The sequence below is a fragment of the Apium graveolens genome, chromosome 4 (assembly GCF_009905375.1).
Source record: "Apium graveolens cultivar Ventura chromosome 4, ASM990537v1, whole genome shotgun sequence".
Lineage (NCBI taxonomy): Eukaryota > Viridiplantae > Streptophyta > Magnoliopsida > Apiales > Apiaceae > Apium > Apium graveolens.
The window spans coordinates 306445761-306465470 of NC_133650.1; the positions used below are offsets into that span (position 1 = coordinate 306445761).

The 19710-nt window shown below is 37.8% G+C and overlaps 2 non-coding genes across 2 annotated transcripts; both read right to left on the minus strand.

The window, feature by feature from the left end:
• Positions 1-2945: 2945 nt before the first annotated feature.
• LOC141721986 (small nucleolar RNA R71) lies at positions 2946-3049 on the minus strand. Its single transcript, XR_012575025.1, has one exon. It is a non-coding gene; the product is annotated as a small nucleolar RNA R71 (small nucleolar RNA).
• Positions 3050-8407: 5358 nt separating this feature from the next.
• LOC141722046 (small nucleolar RNA R71) lies at positions 8408-8514 on the minus strand. The gene has a single exon (XR_012575080.1). It is a non-coding gene; the product is annotated as a small nucleolar RNA R71 (small nucleolar RNA).
• Between the last annotated feature and the right edge of the window lie 11196 nt (positions 8515-19710).

The window sequence follows — 19710 nt, forward strand, 5'->3', positions numbered from 1 at the left end:
AACTTAAGTTCTGACTTCAGTATAAGTGCTGATTTCAGTTAAGTACTGATTTGTCCTGTTTAAGTAAGATCTGAAAACTAAACACAAATCATATTAGACATGACATTATCAAATATATCTAACAATCTCCCCCAACTTGTAAATTAACATAATATACAAGTTTAATAGATATTTGATGATGTCAAAAACATTAAGTACAAATGCATGAGTATTTAACTAGATAACTACAACTTACAATCCTTAAAGCTTTACCAACTTTAACTTTTGATAATCAACTTCAGTCTGTATACACATCAGAATTTGAGCAGTTGTAGATCTTGACTTGGCTTCACTTTCTGATCTCTTCGATGTCAGGAGTTGTTCTGAGATAGTTCTTTAACAAACATCTCTCAGCATATCTGAGTTCATCAATCATCCTCCTTTTAGCATCTTTAAGCTCTGCAGTATCTTCACCAGTTTGGAAGATAGCATATCTGAGATCATTAATTTTTGCTTTTCTCAACTCCTGATATAGTCTTATAATATAGGCTTTGTCAGACTATAGATTGAATTCAAGTCCCTTAATACCAAGATATGTTCTGATCTTTGCAGTATTAGGCTTCATATCAATAATATCACCCTTGTGATCTCTGTACTTGGGACAGTATTGCTGTCAGACTTTATAGAATAAAGCTTCTTCTGTCTCTGAATTTGAGTCTTCAAATAATTTACAGCACTTTCTGTTATTCTGTCATTCATTTGAAGTAAGAATAAAACATGTTCTAATTCCTCAAAATACTTCAGTGGTATAGCATTTTCCCTTATATGGTAAACCCTTCCATCTGTCATGAAATATAACAAGATGTGTTCTTTCAAGAAGGTATGGTAGACTATCTCTACAGATTCTAGTTGATTCAATCTTTCAGGAGTTGCTCCAATACCTGGTTCACTTAGGGAAGTTGGATCATTGGTTGTGTTTGATAAGTGGATTGTATATCCACTTGGAATGCTTTATTACAAGCTTAATTGGTGTTTTGGACTCAAGTTGTTGGTATTTTGATGTGTTTTTGTGTTATTGCATTTCAGGTATCAGTTATATGAAGAAAAGAGCTTTTAAAGGAAATATGATAAAAAGTGATCAGAATCGGAAGCCAAGGACATTGTCAAGTTCTAGAGAATCTCGTTAGCTTCGCGTGGGCAGTTGAATCGCCTAATTCTGACGAGAACTCAAGTTATGGCCAAAACAAGATTCATCAGAAATTTTCCCAGTCAGTAGCTGAGCACCCGCTCAGCTCTGCGCCCGCTCAGGAGAGCTGAACGGCCGCTCAGGGCGCGGTTGGTCGCTGATTTCGCTGAAAAAGCCTTTTTGAGTGGAATTTGACGATTTTAAGGGTCCAGGTCCACTAGGGGCGTATATATACTAAAAAAAAGGTTTTCATCATCCGGGAAGATTGAGATACCAAGGAGAAGACCTAAAAGCACAGAACAACTCCGAAAAAGAAGATCTTGTTTTCAACTTGTGATTCTTTGAATTAGTTGTAACTTTGGATGCTCGTTTTCGTTCTTGTTGAACCTATATCTCGTTTATTCGTACTTTAATCATTATTCAGTTTATTAAGACCTTGTTTTTACCATGCTTTCATTGGAACCCATGGTGACGATGAGTTCGATTATGGGCTAATCATTGTCATAGGGTTCTAGCGGATTTACTTATGGATTTCAATAATTAATTGTTTCGATATCTTGCTGTGTGGTGATTGATTGATATCTTAGTATTGGTTGTGCTTATTCGTCTTATGTGCGTAGCTAACATATAAGCTAGCGTGTTAATCTCTATTGAAGCGACAGTGAATATAGAGGTTTAGAACTTGCCATGCTAGCATAGGTTCATGTATGTCTATGCATGATTAGTAGGTAACTCTAACCGTTTTACTTGCCCTATGTAATCATTATGGATAACTTGTGCTTAAACCGTTATGTTGTCAAATTCTATAGACATATAGGGTCTCAATATAATTGGCTCCTATTTAGCTTCTATCTCTTTTGTGGATGTCTGGTAGAATGGTACTCGTGCAACGAAAGTTGGCGTTTATTAGTTTCATGTTATCTGATTAGTGTCATCACCATCACATGCTAAGTTTAAGAACAATAAGGCTATTGAATGAAATATTTAATGAAGTTAGAATTCCATGTTCGTCATATATAGTAATTTAACCTCAATTCTCTTAGTTAATATTATTTAGTATAATCTCTTAGTTTAATCAAAACCCAATTTGTTATTTGTCTTAGCATTGAGCGATAACCATACATTGTTGCATAGGTGCATAAATTGAACTTAACCTAAACAAGTCTCTGTGGGAATGAATCTGATTTATATCTTATACTACTTGCGAACGCGTATACTTGCGTGAATATTAGCGCGTGTTTTCGCCCTAACAAGTTTTTGGCGCCGCTGCCGGGGACTCGGTGTTAATTTTTAGTTTATGTGCTTGTCATCAGTGGTCGTTAAAGTTCACTGACTCGGATTCTTTTACTTTCACGGTTTATTTGTTTGTGTTTCAGGTACTCATTACAATGGGAGATCCAGCAGCACGAACGAAAGCCTTGATGGATTTTTCTCAACCCAAGATCAATGACATTCACTCTAGCATTGTCCGGCCAGCTATCACAGCTAATACCTTTGAGATCAAGCCTGACATAATTCAATGGGTGCAGAATTCAGTCCAGTTTGGGGGTTCTCTAACAAAAGATCCCAATACGCACATTAGGGATTTCATAGAGATCTGCGACACCTTCAAGCTCAATGGTGTTTCTGAAGATGCTATTAAGCTGAGACTTTTTGCATTCTCTCTGAGGGACAAGGCTAAGAGCTGGTTACACTCTCTACCAGCTGGTTCGATTACTACTTGGGAAGATCTTGCTCAGGAGTTTCTTACTAAATTCTTCCCTATGGCGAAGACAACTGCAATCGGAATGCTCTTACTCAATTTGTGCAGCAATCAGGAGAATCTTTATATGAAGTTTGGGAGTGCTACAAGGAGATAATTAGGAAGTGTCCTCATCATGGAATGCCTGATTGGATGATCATCACTTGTTTTTACAATGGGTTGGGAGCACAGTCCAGACCCATGCTAGATGCAGCATCAGGCGGAGTATTATGGGCAAAGAGCTATGAGGAAGCTTATGATCTAATTGAACTGATGGCTGCTAATGAATGTCAGTATCCAACCCAGAAATATCCATATGGCAAGGTAGCAGGAGTTCTTGAAGTGGATACAGCTACAGCTATCACTGCTCAACTAAAGGCGTTGTCTATGAAGATCGATTCTCTGGCTAACTATGGTGTTAAGCAGATAATTAGTGTTTGTGAGCTGTGTGCAGGTCCGCATGCGATGGAACAATGCGCTATATCTAGTGACTCATCTCAGTTTATGAGTAACTTTCAGAGATTGTAACAACCAGTTCCAGACACTTATCATCCTGACAATTGGAATCATCCAAACTTCAGCTGGAACAACAATCAGAATGCGATACAACAGCCGTTCCAGCAGTTTGAAAATAAAGAATTCAATCCTCCTGGTTTTCAGTAGCAACTCGCATCAAGACAACAACTCCAACTTCAAACTCATGATGCATGTCATTCGAATGAAAAATATTAATTAGAGGAGTAGAGGCTTATGTTCAAAAACCAGGCTCTTATATGCCAAAGCCAGGCTATTTCTATCAATAATCTGGAGAACCAAATAGGGCAAATTGCTAACGCCTTATTGAATCGACCACCAGGAACGCTTCCTAGTGATACAGAAACAAATCCAGGCAAGAGGGAAGTTGAAGAATAGGTGAACGCCATCACCTTAAGGTCTGGAAAGGTCACAAGCCCCCAAGTTCAGCAAGACGAAGAGCCTGAAAAATCTCAAGTTTGAGAAAATACAGTTGTGGTTGAAGAAGATGTGCCGAAGAAAGTAGAGGTGGAACCAAGGAAGACTACTGTGGAACACACTCCTCCTGAGGGTAATACAGGGGAGAAACAGATCTATCCTCCACCTCCTTTTCCAAAGAGGCTGCAGAAGAAAAAGCCAAATAAGCAGTTTGAGAAGTTTTTGGAGGTGTTCAAGAAACTTCATATCAACATACTTTTTGCTGAAGCTCTTGAACAGATGCCTAGCTATGCGAGGTTTATGAAAGCTATTCTCTCTCGAAAAGTGAAGCTCGATGACTTAAAGACCGTTGCTCTAACGGAGGAATGCAGTGTTGTGCTGCAACAGAAGTTGCCTCCAAAGCTTAAAGATCCTGGAAGCTTCACCATTCCTTGCACCATCGGAAACTTGTCGTTCGACAAGTGTTTATGTGATTTAGGAGCTAGCATCAATCTGATGCCCTTATTTATCTTCAAGAAGCTTGGTCTGCCTGATCCGAAACCAACATACATGACATTGCAACTAGCTGATCGTTCTATCGCTTATCCACGAGGTATAGTGGAGGATGTCTTGATCAAGGTGGATAAACTCTTCTTCCCTGCTGACTTTGTAATTCTTGATTTCGAGGAAGATAAGAAGATTCCCATCATCTTGGGAAGACCATTCTTGGCTACAGGCCGAACTATGATCGATGAGCAAAAGGGAGAGCTTTCGATGAAGGTTTACAATCAAAAGGTCACTTTTAATGTGTTCAAGGAAATAAAGTTACCCACAGCTAAAGAGGAGTGCTTTAAAATAGAGCAACTGCAGGTTTTGAATGCACCTCCGTGGGAGAAGAAGTTGGATATGCCATTCGATTCTCTTGGGTTAGCAGAGCTGAAAATTTCTCAGGAGCATTTTGAACCATTTATTCAAGAAGCTCTCATACTTGAGCTCAACCGAAAGCCAGATCACTTGAGTTATTTATTCTTAGGTGCATCCCCTGACAAGGGGTTGGGATATATCTTTGATGATGTAGAGGGTAGCCGAACAGATCCTCCAATGCCTATAGAGGGTTCTTCTCATATGCAGCAAGTAGTTGATAGGACTGGTGTTGGTGATGAGCAGTACAGGTGAGTAATTAGGCGTATTGAGGCCATGCACGACATTCACCGTCGTTTTGCTACATATTTGACACATGCTTTCGGTATTGTTGTTCGAGACACTGGTGGCGAGGTTGATTAGCCACCTGATCCTCCACCCGACGAGGGTGATTCTTCCGCTAACTAGGTATGCCTGAAATCTTTATTATTACCTTCAATGAGGACATTGAAAATTTTAAGTTTGGGGGTTATAATGTAAGGATTAGTAGTGTGTGTCCATATAGATTTGTATAGATTCATGTTGCATGTTTAGTTGTAGTTCATTCATATTTTTGCATGATTGTTCATTTAGGACATATTTGTTTGTTTTTATGTGATTTTATATAGTTGCATTTGCATGCATATTTAGCATGATCCCTTAAGATGAACTATGATATTTGATAAGTTGATGTTGATTTGAGTATGGTGATGACGAATAGAGGGATGTTTAAGTCCTAATAAATTGATTTGCAGGCTAGAAACACTTGTAATTTCACTAAGTCTTAGAATATACTTAAGGGCTAGATTGTTGTCATGGTTTGATGGTTTTCGAGGTTAATCTATTTCTTATGCTTAGAATCCATGATAGGCTCTTAATGATAAAAGACATGAATAGATAAAAATTGGAGATAAAAATTGGAATTCATTGCTAGTTGTGGCTAGGCGTCAAATGGCTAGTAGCCGTCTCGTATTGTATGCGAGTAGTCTAGGGTTGAGTAAGATGGAGCGAAACGCACTTGCTCAGAAATTGGAAAAAAAGAGAAAAAAAAGAGAATATGGTTTCAATGCACAATTGATCACGGGTGGGCTCTTTGGTATTCGAGTTATTAAGTTCTTAGGGAACTTTGTGCCTAGTGACCTAAGGATTTTATAGTCTGGGATCCGCTAACCTAACGCTCGCTACATGGGTATTATTGTATAAGTCTTTTGGGACCTCATTCATTGCACGATCAAATAAGAATCTTTGTTATGTGTTCAATAATAGTGTGAATCCTTGTATAACTCTAGTAGAAAGGAGGTGTTGTGAGTCATAATGTGTTTATTGTCTATTCTGTTTATAAACTTTTGATTGTTTCGATGATAGATAAGTTATGGTTATTGATCTAGTATCGAGAGATATCTGTTAAGCATTCCACACACGCACATTTATGGTTTGTGAGTTGGTTTGTGGGATTTATTCGAGCTCTATTTAAAGTCATTGCATTCTTAGAGGCATTGGCTTATTCATTAGGTTATGTTTATTCTGAGGGAATCGATTGTATTATCATTTAGTTGCATTCACGTAGTTGCATTCATGCATTAGGTTTGTTCTATAGTTTTGAGTCTATTTATGCTTGAGGACAAGCATCGATTTAAGTTTGGGGGTGTGATAAGTGGATTTTATATCCACTTGGAATGCTTTATTACAAGCTTAAATTGGTGTTTTGGACACAAGTTGTGGGTATTTTGATGTGTTATTGTGTTATTGCATTTCAGGTATCAGTTACATGAAGAAAAGAGCTTTTAAAGTAAATATGATAAAAAGTGATCATAATTTGAAGCCAAGGCCATTGTCAAGTTGTAGAGAATCTCGTTAGCTTCGCGTAGGCAGTTGAATCGCCTAATTTCGACGAGTAGAACTCAAGTTATGGCCAAAACAAGATTCATCAGAAATTTTCCCAATCAGTAGCTGGGCGGCCGCTCGCCCGCTCAGCAGAGCTGAGCGGCCGCCCAGGAGCTGAGCGCCCGCTCAGGAGTGCTGAGCGGCCGGTCAGCGCGCGGCTGGTCGCTGATTTCGCTGAAAAAGCCTTTTTGAGTGGAATTTGACGATTTTAAGGGTCCAGGTCCACTAGGGGCGTATATATACTTAAAAAAAGGGTTTTAATCATCCGGGAAGATTGAGATACCAAGGAGAAGACCTAAAAGCACAGAACAACTCCGAAAAAGAAGATCTAGTTTTCAACTTGTGATTCTTTGAATTAGTTGTAACTTTGGATGCTCGTTTTCGTTCTTGTTGAACCTAGATCTCGTTTATTCCTACTTTAATCATTATTCAGTTTATTAAGACCTTGTTTTTACCATGCTTTCATTGGAACCCATGGTGACGATGAGTTCGATTATGGGCTAATCGTTGTCATTGGGTTCTAGCGGATTTACTTATGGATTTCAATAATTAATTATTTCGATATCTTAATGTGTGGTGATTGATTGATATACTAGTATTGTTTGTGCTTATTCGTCTTATGTGCGTAGCTAACATATAAGATAGCGTGTTAATCTCTATTGATGCGACAGTGAATATAGAGGTTTAGAACTTGCCACGCTAGCATAGGTTCATGTATGTGTATGCATGATTAGTAGGTAACTCTAACCGTTTTACTTGCCCTACGTAATCATTATGGATAACTTGTTCTTAAACCGTTATGTTGTCAAATTCTATAGAAATATAGGGTCTCAATATAATTGGTGCCTATTTAGCTTCTATCTCTTTTGTGGATGTCTGGTAGAATGGTACTCGTGCAACGAAAGTTTGCGTTTATTAGTTTTGTGTTATCTGATTAGTGTCATCACTATCACATGCTAAGGTTAAGAACAATAAGGCTATTGAATGAAGTATTTAATGAAGTTAGAATCCTATGTTTGTCATATATAGTAATTTAACCTCAATTCTCTTAGTTAATGTTATGTAGTATAATCTCTTAGTTTAATCAAAACCCAATTTGTTATTTGTCTTAGCATTGAGCGATAACCATACATTGTTGCATAGGTGCATAAATTGAACTTAACTTAAACCAGTCTCTGTGGGAATAAATCTGATTTATATCTTATACTACTTGCGAACGCGTATACTTGCGTGAATATTAGCGCGTGTTTTTGCCCTAACAAGTTTTTGGCGCCGCTGCCGGGGACTTGGTGTTAGTTTTTAGTTTATGTGCTTGTCATCAGTGGTCGTTAAAGTTCACTGACTCGAATTCTTTTACTTTCACGGTTTATTTGTTTGTGTTTCAGGTACTCATTACAATGGGAGATCCAGCAGCACGAACGAAAGACTTGATGGATTTTTCTCAACCCAAGATCAATCACATTCAATCTAGCATTGTCCGGCCAGCTATCACAACTAATACCTTTGAGATCAAGCCTGGAATAATTCAATAGGTGCAGAATTCAGTCCAGTTTGGGGGTTCTCTAACGGAAGATCCCAATACGCACATTAGGGATTTCATAAAGATCTGCGACACCTTCAGGTTCAATGGTGTTTCTGAAGATGTTATTAAGCTGAGACTTTTCCCATTCTCTCTGAGGGACAAGGCTAAGAGCTGGTTACACTCTCTACCAGCTAGTTCGATTACTACTTGGGAAGAAATTGCTCAGAAGTTTCTTACTAAATTCTTCCCTATGGCGAAGACAGCTACAATCCGGAATGCTCTTACTCAATTTATGTAGCAATTAGGAGAATCTTTATATGAAGTTTGGGAGCGCTACAAGGAGATGCTTAGAAAGTGTCCTCATCGTGGAATGCCTAATTGGATGATCATCACTTGTTTTTACAATGGGTTGTGAGCACAGTCCAGACCCATGCTAGATGCAGCATCAGGCGGAGCATTATGGGGAAAGAGCTATGAGAAAGCTTATGATCTAATTGAACGGATGGCTGCTAATGAATATCAGTATCCAACCCAGAGATATCCACATGGCAAGGTAGCAGGAGTTCTTGAAGTGGATACAGCTACGGCTATCACTGCTCAACTAAAGGCGTTGTCTATGAAGATCGATTCTCTGGCTAACTATGGTGTTAAGCAGATAATTAGTGTTTGTGAGCTGTGTACAGTTCCGCATGCGATGGAACAATGCGCTATATCTAGTGACTCAGCTCAGTTTGTGAGCAACTTTCAGAGATCGCAGCAACCAGTTCCAGACAGTTATCATCCTGATAATTGGAATCATCCTAACTTCAGCTGGAACAACAATCAGAATGTGATGCAACAGCCGTTCCAGCAGTTTGAAAATAAAGAATTCAATCCTCCTGGTTTTCAGCAACAACTCGCATCAAGACAACAACTTCAACTTCAAACTCATGATGCAGGTCATTCGAATGAAAAATCTGAATTGGAGGAGTTGAGGCTTATGTTCAAAAAATAGGCTCTTATATGTCAAAGCCAGGCTATTTCTATCAAGAATCTGGAGAACCAAATAGGGCAAATTGCTAACGCCTTATTGAATCGACCACCAGGAACGCTTCCTAGTGATACAGAAACAAATCCAGGCAAGAGGGAAGTTGAAGAACAGGTGAACGCCATCACCTTAAGGTCTGGAAAGGTCGCAAGCCCCCAAGTTCAGCAAGACAAAGAGCCTGAAAAATCTCAAGTTTCAGAAAATGCAGTTGTGGTTGAAGAAGATGTGCAGAAGGAAGTAGAGGTGGAACCAAGGAAGACTACTGTGGAACACACTCCTCCTGAGGGTAATACAGGGGAGAAACAGATCTATCCTCCACCTCCTTTTCCAAAGAGGCTACAGAAGAAAAAGCCCAATAAGCAATTTGAGAAGTTTTTGGAGGTGTTCAAGAAACTTCATATCAACATACCTTTCGCTGAAGCTCTTGAACAGATGCCTAGCTATGCGAGGTTTATTAAAGGTATTCTCTCTCAGAAAGTGAAGCTTGATGACTTAGAGATCGTTGCTCTAACAGAGGAATGTAGTGCTGTGCTGCAACAGAAGTTGCCTCCGAAGCTTAAAGATCCTGGAAGCTTCACTATTCCTTGCACCATTGGAAACTTGTCATTCGACAAGTGTTTATGTGATTTAGGAGCTAGCATCAATCTGATGCCCTTATTTATCTTCAAGAAGCTTGGTCTGCCTGATTCGAAACCAACATACATGACATTGCAACTAGCTGATCGTTCCATCGCTTATCCATGAGGTATAGTGGAGGATGTCTTGGTCAAGGTGGATAAACTCTTCTTCCCTGCTGACTTTGTAATTCTTGATTTCAAGGTAGATAAGAAGATTCCCATCATCTTGGGAAGACCATTCTTGGCTACAGGCCGAACTATGATCGATGTGCAAAAAGGGAGAGCTTTCGATGAAGGTTTACAATCAAAAGGTCACTTTTAATGTGTTCAAGGAAATAAAGTTACCCGCAGCTAAAGAGGAGTGATTTAAAATAGAGCAACTACAGGTTTTGAATGCACCTCCGTGGGAGAAGAAGTTGGATATGCCATTCGATTCTCTTGGGTTAGCAGAGCTGAAAATTTCTCAGGAGCATTTTGAACCATTTATTCAAGAAGCTCCCATACTTGAGCTCAACCGAAAGCCATATCACTTGAGTTATTTATTCTTAGGTGCACCCCCTGACAAGGGGTTGGGATATATCTTTGATGATGTAAACGGTAGCCAAACAGATCCTCCAATGCCTATAGAGGGTTCTTCTCATATACAGCAGGTAGTTGATAGGACTGGTGTTGGTGATGAGCAGTACAGGCGAGTAATTAGGCGTATTGAGGCCATGCACGACATTCACCGTCGTTTTGCTGCAGATTTGACACATGTTTTCGGTACTGTTGTTCGAGACACTGGTGGCGAGGTTGATTGGCCACCTGATCCTCTACTCGACGAGGGTGATTCTTCCGCTAACTAGGTATGCCTGAAATCCTTATTATTACCTTCAATGAGGACATTGAAAATTTTAAGTTTGGGGGTGATAATGTAAGGATTAGTAATGTGTGTCCATATAGATTCATATAGATTCATGTTGAATATTTAGTTGTAGTTCATTCATATTTTTGCATGATTATTCATTTAGGACATATTTGTTTATTTTTATGTGATTTTATATAGTTGCATTTGCATGCATATTTAGCATGATCCCTTAAGATGAACTATGATATTTGATAAGTTGATGTTGATTTGAGTGTGGTGATGACGAATAGAGGGATGTTTAAGTCCTAATAAATTGATTTGCAGGCTAGAAACACTTGTAATTTCACTAAGTCTTAGAATATGCTTAAGGGCTAGATTGTTGTCATGGTTTGATGGTTTTCGAGGTTAATCTATTGCTTATGCTTAGAATCCATGATAGGCTCTTAATGATAAAAGACATGAATAGATAAAAATTGGAGATAAAAATTGGAATTCATTGCTAGTTGTGGCTAGGCGTCAAATTGCTAGTAGCCGGCTCGTATTGTATGCGAGTAGTCTAGGGTTGAGTAAGATGGAGCGAAACACACTTGCACAGAAATTGAAAAAAAAAAGAAAATAAGAGAATATGGTTTCAATGCACAATTGATCACGAGTGGGCTCTTTGGTATTCGAGTTATTAAGTTCTTAGGGGACTTTGTGCCTAGTGACCTAAGGATTTTATAGTCTGGGATCCGCTAACCTAACGCTCGCTACATGGGTATTATTGTATAAGTCTTTTGGGACCTCATTCGTTGCATGATCAAATAAGCATCTTTGTTATGTGTTCAATAATAGTGTGAATCCTTGTATAACTCTAGTAGAAAGGAGGTGTTGTGAGTCATAATGCGTTAATTGTCTATTCTGTTTATAAACTTTTGATTTTTTCGATTATAGATAAGTTATGGTTATTGATCTAGTATCGAGAGATATCTGTTAAGCATTCCACACACGCACATTTCTGGTTTGTGAGTTGGTTTGTGGGATTTATTCGAGCTCTATTTAAAGTCATTGCATTCTTAAAGGCATTGGCTTATTCATTTGGTTATGTTTATTCTGAGGGGATCGATTGCATTATTATTTAGTTGCATTCACGTAGTTGCATTCATGCATTAGGTTTGTTCCATAGTTTTGAGTCTGTTTATGCTTGAGGACAAGCATCGATTCAACTTTGGGGGTGTGATAAGTGGATTTTATATCCACTTGGAATGCTTTATTACAAGCTTAAATTGGTGTTTTGGACTCAAGTTTTTGGTATTTTGATGTGTTTTGGTGTTATGGCATTTCAGGTATCAGTTATATGAAGAAAAGAGATTTAAAGGAAATATGATAAAAAGTGTTCAGAATTGGAAGCCAAGGCCATTGTCAAGTTGTAGAGAATATCTTTAGCTTCACGTGGGCAGTTGAATCGCCTAATTCTGACGAGTAGAACTCAAGTTATGGCCAAAACAAGATTCATCAGAAATTTTCCCAGTCAGTAGCTGAGCGCCCGCTCAGGAGAGCTGAGCGGCCGCTCAGGGTGCGGCTGGTCGCTGATTTCGCTGAAAAAGCCTTTTTGAGTGGAATTTGACGATTTTAAGGGTCCAGGTTCACTAGGGGCGTATATATACTTAGAAAAAAGGGTTTTCATCATCCGAGAAGATTGGGATACCAAGGAGAAGACCTAGAAGCACAGAACAACTCAGAAAAAGAAGATCTTGTTTTCAACTTGTGATTCTTTGAATTAGTTGTAACTTTGGATGCTTGTTTTCGTTCTTGTTGAACCTAGATCTCGTTTATTCGTACTTTAATCATTATTCAGTTTATTAAGACCTTATTTTTACTATGCTTTTATTGGAACCCATGGTGATGATGAGTTCGATTATGGGCTAATCGTTGTCATGGGGTTCTAGCGGATTTACTTATGGATTTCAATAATTAATTGTTTCGATATCTTGGTGTGTGGTGATTGATTGATATCCTTGAATTGGTTGTGCTTATTCGTCTTATGTGCGTAGCTAACATATAAGATAGCGTGTTAATCTCTATTGAAGCGACAGTGAATATAGAGGTTTAGAACTTGCCATGCTAGCATAGGTTCATGTATGTCTATGCATTATTAGTAGGTAACTCTAACCGTTTTACTTGCCCTATGTAATCATTATGGATAACTTGTGCTTAAACCGTTATGTTGTCAAATTCTATAGACATATAGGGTCTCAATATAATTGGTTCCTATTTAGCTTCTATCTCTTTTGTGGATGTCTGGTAGAATGATACTCGTGCAACGAAAGTTGGCGTTTATTAGTTTCGTGTTATCTGATTAGTGTCATCACCATCACATGCTAAGGTTAAGAACAATAAGGCTATTGAATGAAGTATTTAATGAAGTTAGAATCCCATATTTGTCATATATAGTAATTTAACCTCAATTCTCTTAGTTAATGTTATTTAGTATAATCTCTTAGTTTAATCAAAACCCAATTTGTTATTTGTCTTAGCATTGAGCGATAACCATACATTGTTGCATAGGTGTATAAATTAAACATAACCTAAACCAGTCTCTGTGGGAACGAATCTGATTTATATCTTATACTACTTGCAAATGCGTATACTTGCGTTTATATTAGCGCGTGTTTTCGCCCTAACAGTGTTCTACACTCTTCTTTCATCAGCACTACCCAATCCAAATTTATCTCTTGCTTCATTTCCAGTAATCACTCTTGCTTCAAAACCACTTGCTGCAGTCTTCAAAGGTTGAGTCTTTTTGGCTTTAGTGAATCCTGGTAGGAGTAAGTTTGAGGATTTAACATGAGCAATGTTAGAGGTTTCCTTTGACTTGTCTTCTGATATCAAGCCAAGTTGAGCTATGTCAGAGGTTGCTTGCTTCATTGTTATATCAGAACTAACTATATCTTGACTCTGAACAACTTGAGCCATGTCAGAGGTTGTCTTAGAAATCTTTTTTGAAGTCAGAGTAAGATTAGCATTTTCATCAGAAATTTCTTCATCCATAGGAGGCACATAAACCTTTACAGGTTCACCAACTTTTTCTTTGCCCTTGGACCTTGGATCTATCTGCAATTGTGATTTGGCCTTGATTGCCATAGGATTTGTCCTTTCTTTTATCACAATGCCTTTAGCCGTAGGAAGTTTCTTTTTAACAACAGAAGCTTCAGATTTGGAGTTGACCTTTTCTAACTTAAGTCTAGCTTCTTCTTCCATTAGACTCTCAAAGTCCATTCCTGGATTTTCTTTCAGAAATAACTGTCTTGAAATTTCTTCATCAAGTTCCAAAAATTCATCAAAACTTATCCTTTAACCAGTATCAGAAGTTATTCTTCTCCCAGTATCAGAACTTGTTCTATGCCTTGTAGTTCCAGCTTTACATGATGAAAGACCTCCACCTTGACCATGACCTCCACCCATTCCAGAGTTTCCCGGGTCATTACCATCATCCTTTTTCTTCAGTGTCGGTTTGCATTTGGACTCAAAATTTCATCAATCCGAGACTGTTGCATCTCTTGGGTTTTCTCAATATTGGTAATTTTGTCAAAGGAAGGTTTGAAAAACCTTTTCTTGTCCAGCTTGACAACTGTATCTTGCTGATTTAAGGTTTCTTGAATCTTGTCCACCTTGGCCTGAGTTACAGAGTGTTGACCCTGAAGGTGCCTTGTACTGAGTGCAGTAACTCTGAGCTGAGTTTTGAAATTATCATTAACTAGCATCTCATCAACTTTTGCCAAGTGATCAGCAATAATCTTTTCAGTAGGAACAAAGGTAACTGTGTTTCACTCCTTAGTCCACTCCTGTCCTCAAGGAGTTTCAGGCCAAGGCACTGGTGCTTCCCCTGTAACAAACTTTTTGACTATCTCAGCTTTTGAAGGAGCTTGTAGAGGTGCATGTCCAGAAGGACCAGCTGCATCAGCATCTAATTTTGTAGCAGCAGTACCAGTAGCATCAATATTTGCAGCATCAGAACTTACAGAGTCAACATCTTCAGCATCTTCTGATAAAAGAACAGTATGAGAAGCTATAGAGACTTCAACATCATCCTTTAAGGGCTGATCTCCAACTAATTCTGATCAACATCCATATTCTGATGCTCACCTAAAATCTGATCTTCAGTATTTAGATGTAGAGAAGGTGTTGTAGGCAATTCTGGATTAAAATCAGCATCAGGATTTGGTGTTGTTGGTGGAGTGACATGAGTTGGTGGAGCTTCTAGATACAAAACCTAAGGCACTTCCAAGTTATGAATGTCAATTTCATCACTTGGCCCCTGGGTATCAGCATTTACTGGAGATACTGGAGGTGTAGGAATGTGAGTAGTTTCTGGCTCATGTAGTGGAGAGTGATGAGTTGCATGAGGGTCTGGATCAGCACTAGGAGAATTGTGAGCTTCAATAGAGTCTTGTGAGATCAGAGATTCCTGATTCCCTTCCTTAGCTGCTGCTTCCATTCCTTTGCCAGAATCTTCAGGCCTTTTTTCCAATGTTTTGAATCTTTTAGCTTCTAATGAGACTTTAGGAGTTGTATCATCAGAATTACGCTTTCTAAACCTTTTTAGGGGTCTAGAACTCCCAATATCAACATCTTTCTGAGAAGAAACCTTCTCAGCTTCTTGAACAACAGGTTCTGATACAGGAACCTGTTCCTCAACATCTGATTCATCTCACATAATGAATCTACTTCTCTTCTGTTGTGTCTGAGGTACTTTTTTAGTCCTCTTAGGTTTGGAAGATGAAGGTTGCACTGTAGGATCTGAAGTTTGAGGTTGAGAAGTTTGTGGTGGTTGAGTAGAGGTGGTAGGTGCTGATGGATAAGGTTCAGATGGTTGAACATCAGGATATAGTGCAGTGTACTTAACAGGATCATAGGTTATTAAGGCTTGTTTGACAGATAAAGGAATTAAGAGGGGTCTTAACACAACTTTCTTATTATCAGTAGATAATAAGTCAGTAAAAGCTCTTTTAGCTATTCTGAATGATGAAATTAATTCACCATAACTTTGGGGCTTATTATCACAACAGAAACTATAAATAAGCTGACAGAATCTAGCAAAATAACAGTAGATCTATCTGCATGCATTCTGTCCCCAATAAAACCTAAAATAGCACTTGCATAGTCAAAATCAGTTCAATTTATGAGAGCATACCCGATTTGTTGGCTGAATATGGGAATTGCATCAAAATTAGAACATTTGTTTGCAAAAGCTTTAGTTATGCAATCAAAGAAGAAACTCCATTCCCTCCTTATAAAAGATCCCTTTCATATCCCAGACTAGCCATCATGTTTTGAAGAACTGGCTCGTCAACAGTAGAATAAACACAGTTCTCAGGTAGCTGCAGTTCTTGGCGAACCGTAGACAATGTCACAACATACTGATCCTCCCCTGATGAAAAAATAATACTTGGGGACCCTTGAGCACCACCATCATCATATACACCGCTTCTCCAGAACTCCAGTACTTGAGTACCAAAGACTGCTTCGGGTTCAGTCAGAGCATACCCAATATCAGAACTAGCAAGAAAGTCCTGAATGAAGTGAAGTTCAGAGGGTGCTTCTGACTTGCTAAGAATAACAGAGAAGTTATTAGGAACAAACGTAGCTCCATCAAAAATTATGTCCTTGGGTGCCATGAGAATTCGTGAGAAAGAAAATTACCTGTAAGGTGTTTGAGAAAATGTCTGTATGAAAAATCGTCATTAGATGAGAGAGAATAAAAGTAAAAAAGAGAGAGATAAAATATGAAAGTAAATAAAAGATTTTACAATCTTTTCTCTCTTTTACTTATACACGGTAGAAAAAGTAACCGTTGAGACACCTGTCAGACATGCAGCAGTAAAAGATAATTAATGGGCACGGGTATTCAGTAATCATTACTTATCACATGCAGTTTTTCAAGGAAAAACCGTTCCACTTACCAAGTAATCCCATTAATCAAGGTTGTTCAGTTTTGTTTTAAATTTTAAAACTGTTCCCACTTAAATTTTTTTTATTACTGCCTTACCTATATTTTGTAAAATTATAACCAATGAGAGAATGACCATTAATAAACCAAGTAAACAAAGACTGCCACGTAAGAATCAGAACTTGATTTGTATCAGAGCTAAAAAAGGTCATCAGAATATGGTTAATATCAGGATTTAAAATGTTATCAGAATATCAAACGACTCAGAGACAAAATCTTGCATAAATATAATATTTCATTAATATATTGAGAAAATACATTTCTTGAAATTTAAATTACAAGCTTAAAAGTACAAGATTGTCCTAAGCTACAAATCCTAACATCAACAGCTTTAGTCCTAAGCTAAGAAGCCAAAAAAAGCTGATGGTGAAGAGAAACAGATAGCAGAAATTATTTCTTCTTCCTACTCTCAACAAAAAGAACAGCAAGACGAATAATATGCTCCTGCTGTCGGAGAGCTTCTCTCCGTTCCTCTTCCATACGCTCAAGATGGCGATGGTAGTCCATGTAGAAGAACAAGAGGTCTGTGAGGACCTCTTGGGGAACTGAGTTCCAGACATCATCAGGAATGTCAGTGACATGCCATTCCTGCTGCCATTCAGGACATCTCAAATTGATAGTAAAAGTGTCATAGTTCAGAACTAAGTTAAAGTGAACCCTGTTTGTGATGAGTGAAAAATGAAATGAGTTTGAGAGTTTGAGAGAAAATGAGAGATGTGTTTGCTGGAATGTGGTGTTGGTTTATATAGCCAATAGAATGCCAAGAGACGCAAGGAAAATTAAATGGTTATAGGTAGAAATAACTCTACCTTGTCTCCCTAGACTGATGAGAATAATAACAGCCATTGGAAGTTTAAAACATGATTTAATGCGCACACGAAACAAGTAAAAAATTATTGTGCATAGACGTGTACCACTAACCCAAATTATGTTGACTGTTAATATCTCACCTAAACATATTCTGATTTTAAATAAGACTATTTCAGATTTTAACCACAAATAAGCCAAGTAAAGAATCAGAGTTTAATATCAGAACTTAGACTTATATCAGAACTTAACAGTCATCAGAACATGATTTCTTAACTCAAAAAATGAATGCCTTTTTCTGTAATTCTTCACACAAATACTGATTTCGTTTTTTCAGAGCTTAATCATCAGAACTTCCATCAGAACTTGTCCACAAAATTTATGCAATTGACACTTAAACTGTTCATCTAAAAGAACATTCATCACCACGGTAATTTTCATCATTCATATGGAGTGTATGTGTGTGCAGTAAGCTAAATATTAGATAAAGATTAAAGTCTGATTCACTTCAGTACATCTTAGAAATAAGGCATAACTAGAACTTTGCTCAAAATCTGTCATGATTCTGAAGTTTACTTTAGAATGAGTTCATGCATGAGTCCACCTCAACTGTTTTGTGCACATTTTATGCATCTTTTGAAATTCCATTTTACAGTGGCTTTTCAGTGTAAGTGAGTCACGACTGCTTATCAGAATTTATGCTATTATCAGAGTATTTCTCCAGTAATCATAGAGTGTGAAAAGTCACCAAGAAAAATATTTATTTTGCTTTTCTGATGCATATTACTTAATACCAGCAATGCACTTGGGTCTTCCCTTTCACAGTTTTTTCTCTAGATCTCAAAGGAGTACCTATTTTAATTTCTTTTTCTTTTTCTTTTGATTAATGAAGTTTATCAGCACTTAGTATAACCATCAGATTTACTAACATCAGAACTTAACAGATAAGACGCACTATTCCGGTTTGTGACTTAGTAATGAGATACACAAAGTAAACTTCAACGAAGCTCAGTATCAAAATTTGCTTGTGTTAAGAGATTTCCACATAAACAATTACTTCAAACATGGGATCTTTAGTAGATTAAAGACTACTAGGTCAATTGAATAATCACAAAAACATTCATATCACTATCAGAGTTTAGAAATTCACATCAGACAATAATCAGTACTTAAGCAATTTTCAATTAAGCACAGAATACACAAAGATAGTAATATTTGTAAATACTGATCATAAAGTCTGATGCATCAGAACAAAAACTAAGCAGATTTAGAGAAAGAACCTGAAACCATTCCAAGTTCATTTACCAATCTTGTAAAAGTAGCTTCACACAGTGGTTTTGTGAAGGTATATGCTAGTTGTTGATCTGTTGGAACAAAGTGCAATTCTACTGTACCTTCATTCACATGTTCCCTTATGAAGTGGTACCTAATGCTGATGTGCTTTGTCATTGAGTGTTGAACTGGATTACCTGTCATAGCAATAGTACTTTGATTATTACAGTAAATAAGGATTTTAAAATATATTAACCCATAATCCAGTAACTGATTCTTCATCCAAAGAATCTGTGCACAACAACTTCCTGCAGCAATGTACTCTGCTTCTGCAGTTGATGTGGAAATTGACTTTTGTTTCTTGCTAAACCAAGAAACCAATCTGCCTCCAAGAAATTGGCAGCTTCCTGTCAATTTTGCATCCTACAAAATCTGCATCTGAGTAACCTATTAGTTTAAAGTATGATTCTCTAGGATACCACAATCCCAGATCAGTTGTTCCCTTAAGATACTTGAAAATTCTTTTCACAGCTGTTAAGTGAGGTTCTCTTGGATCTGCTTGAAATCTTGCACAAAGACAGGTAGCATACATGATATCAGGTCTACTAGCAGTTAGATAGAGTAGTGAGCCAATCATACCTCTGTAATCAGTAATTTCTATTGATATACCAGTATCATTATCCAATTTTGTTGCAGTGGCCATGGGAGTGGATGCACTTGAACAATCTTGCATTCCAAATTTCTTCAGCAAATTTCTGGTGTACTTGCTTTGACAAATAAAAGTGCCTTCTTCATTCTGGTTGACTTGAAGGCCCAGAAAATAGCTGAGTTCCCCCATCATACTCATTTGATATCTTGACTGCATCAGTTTGGCAAACTTCTTGCAAAGTATGCACCAAAAGTAAGTCCTTTCCATGGTTGAGGTAGAACAGAGTTTTGTCAATAGTTCCTCTGTTAAATTCACTTTCTAGAAGAAACTGTGCTAAAGTCTCATACCATGCTCTTGGAG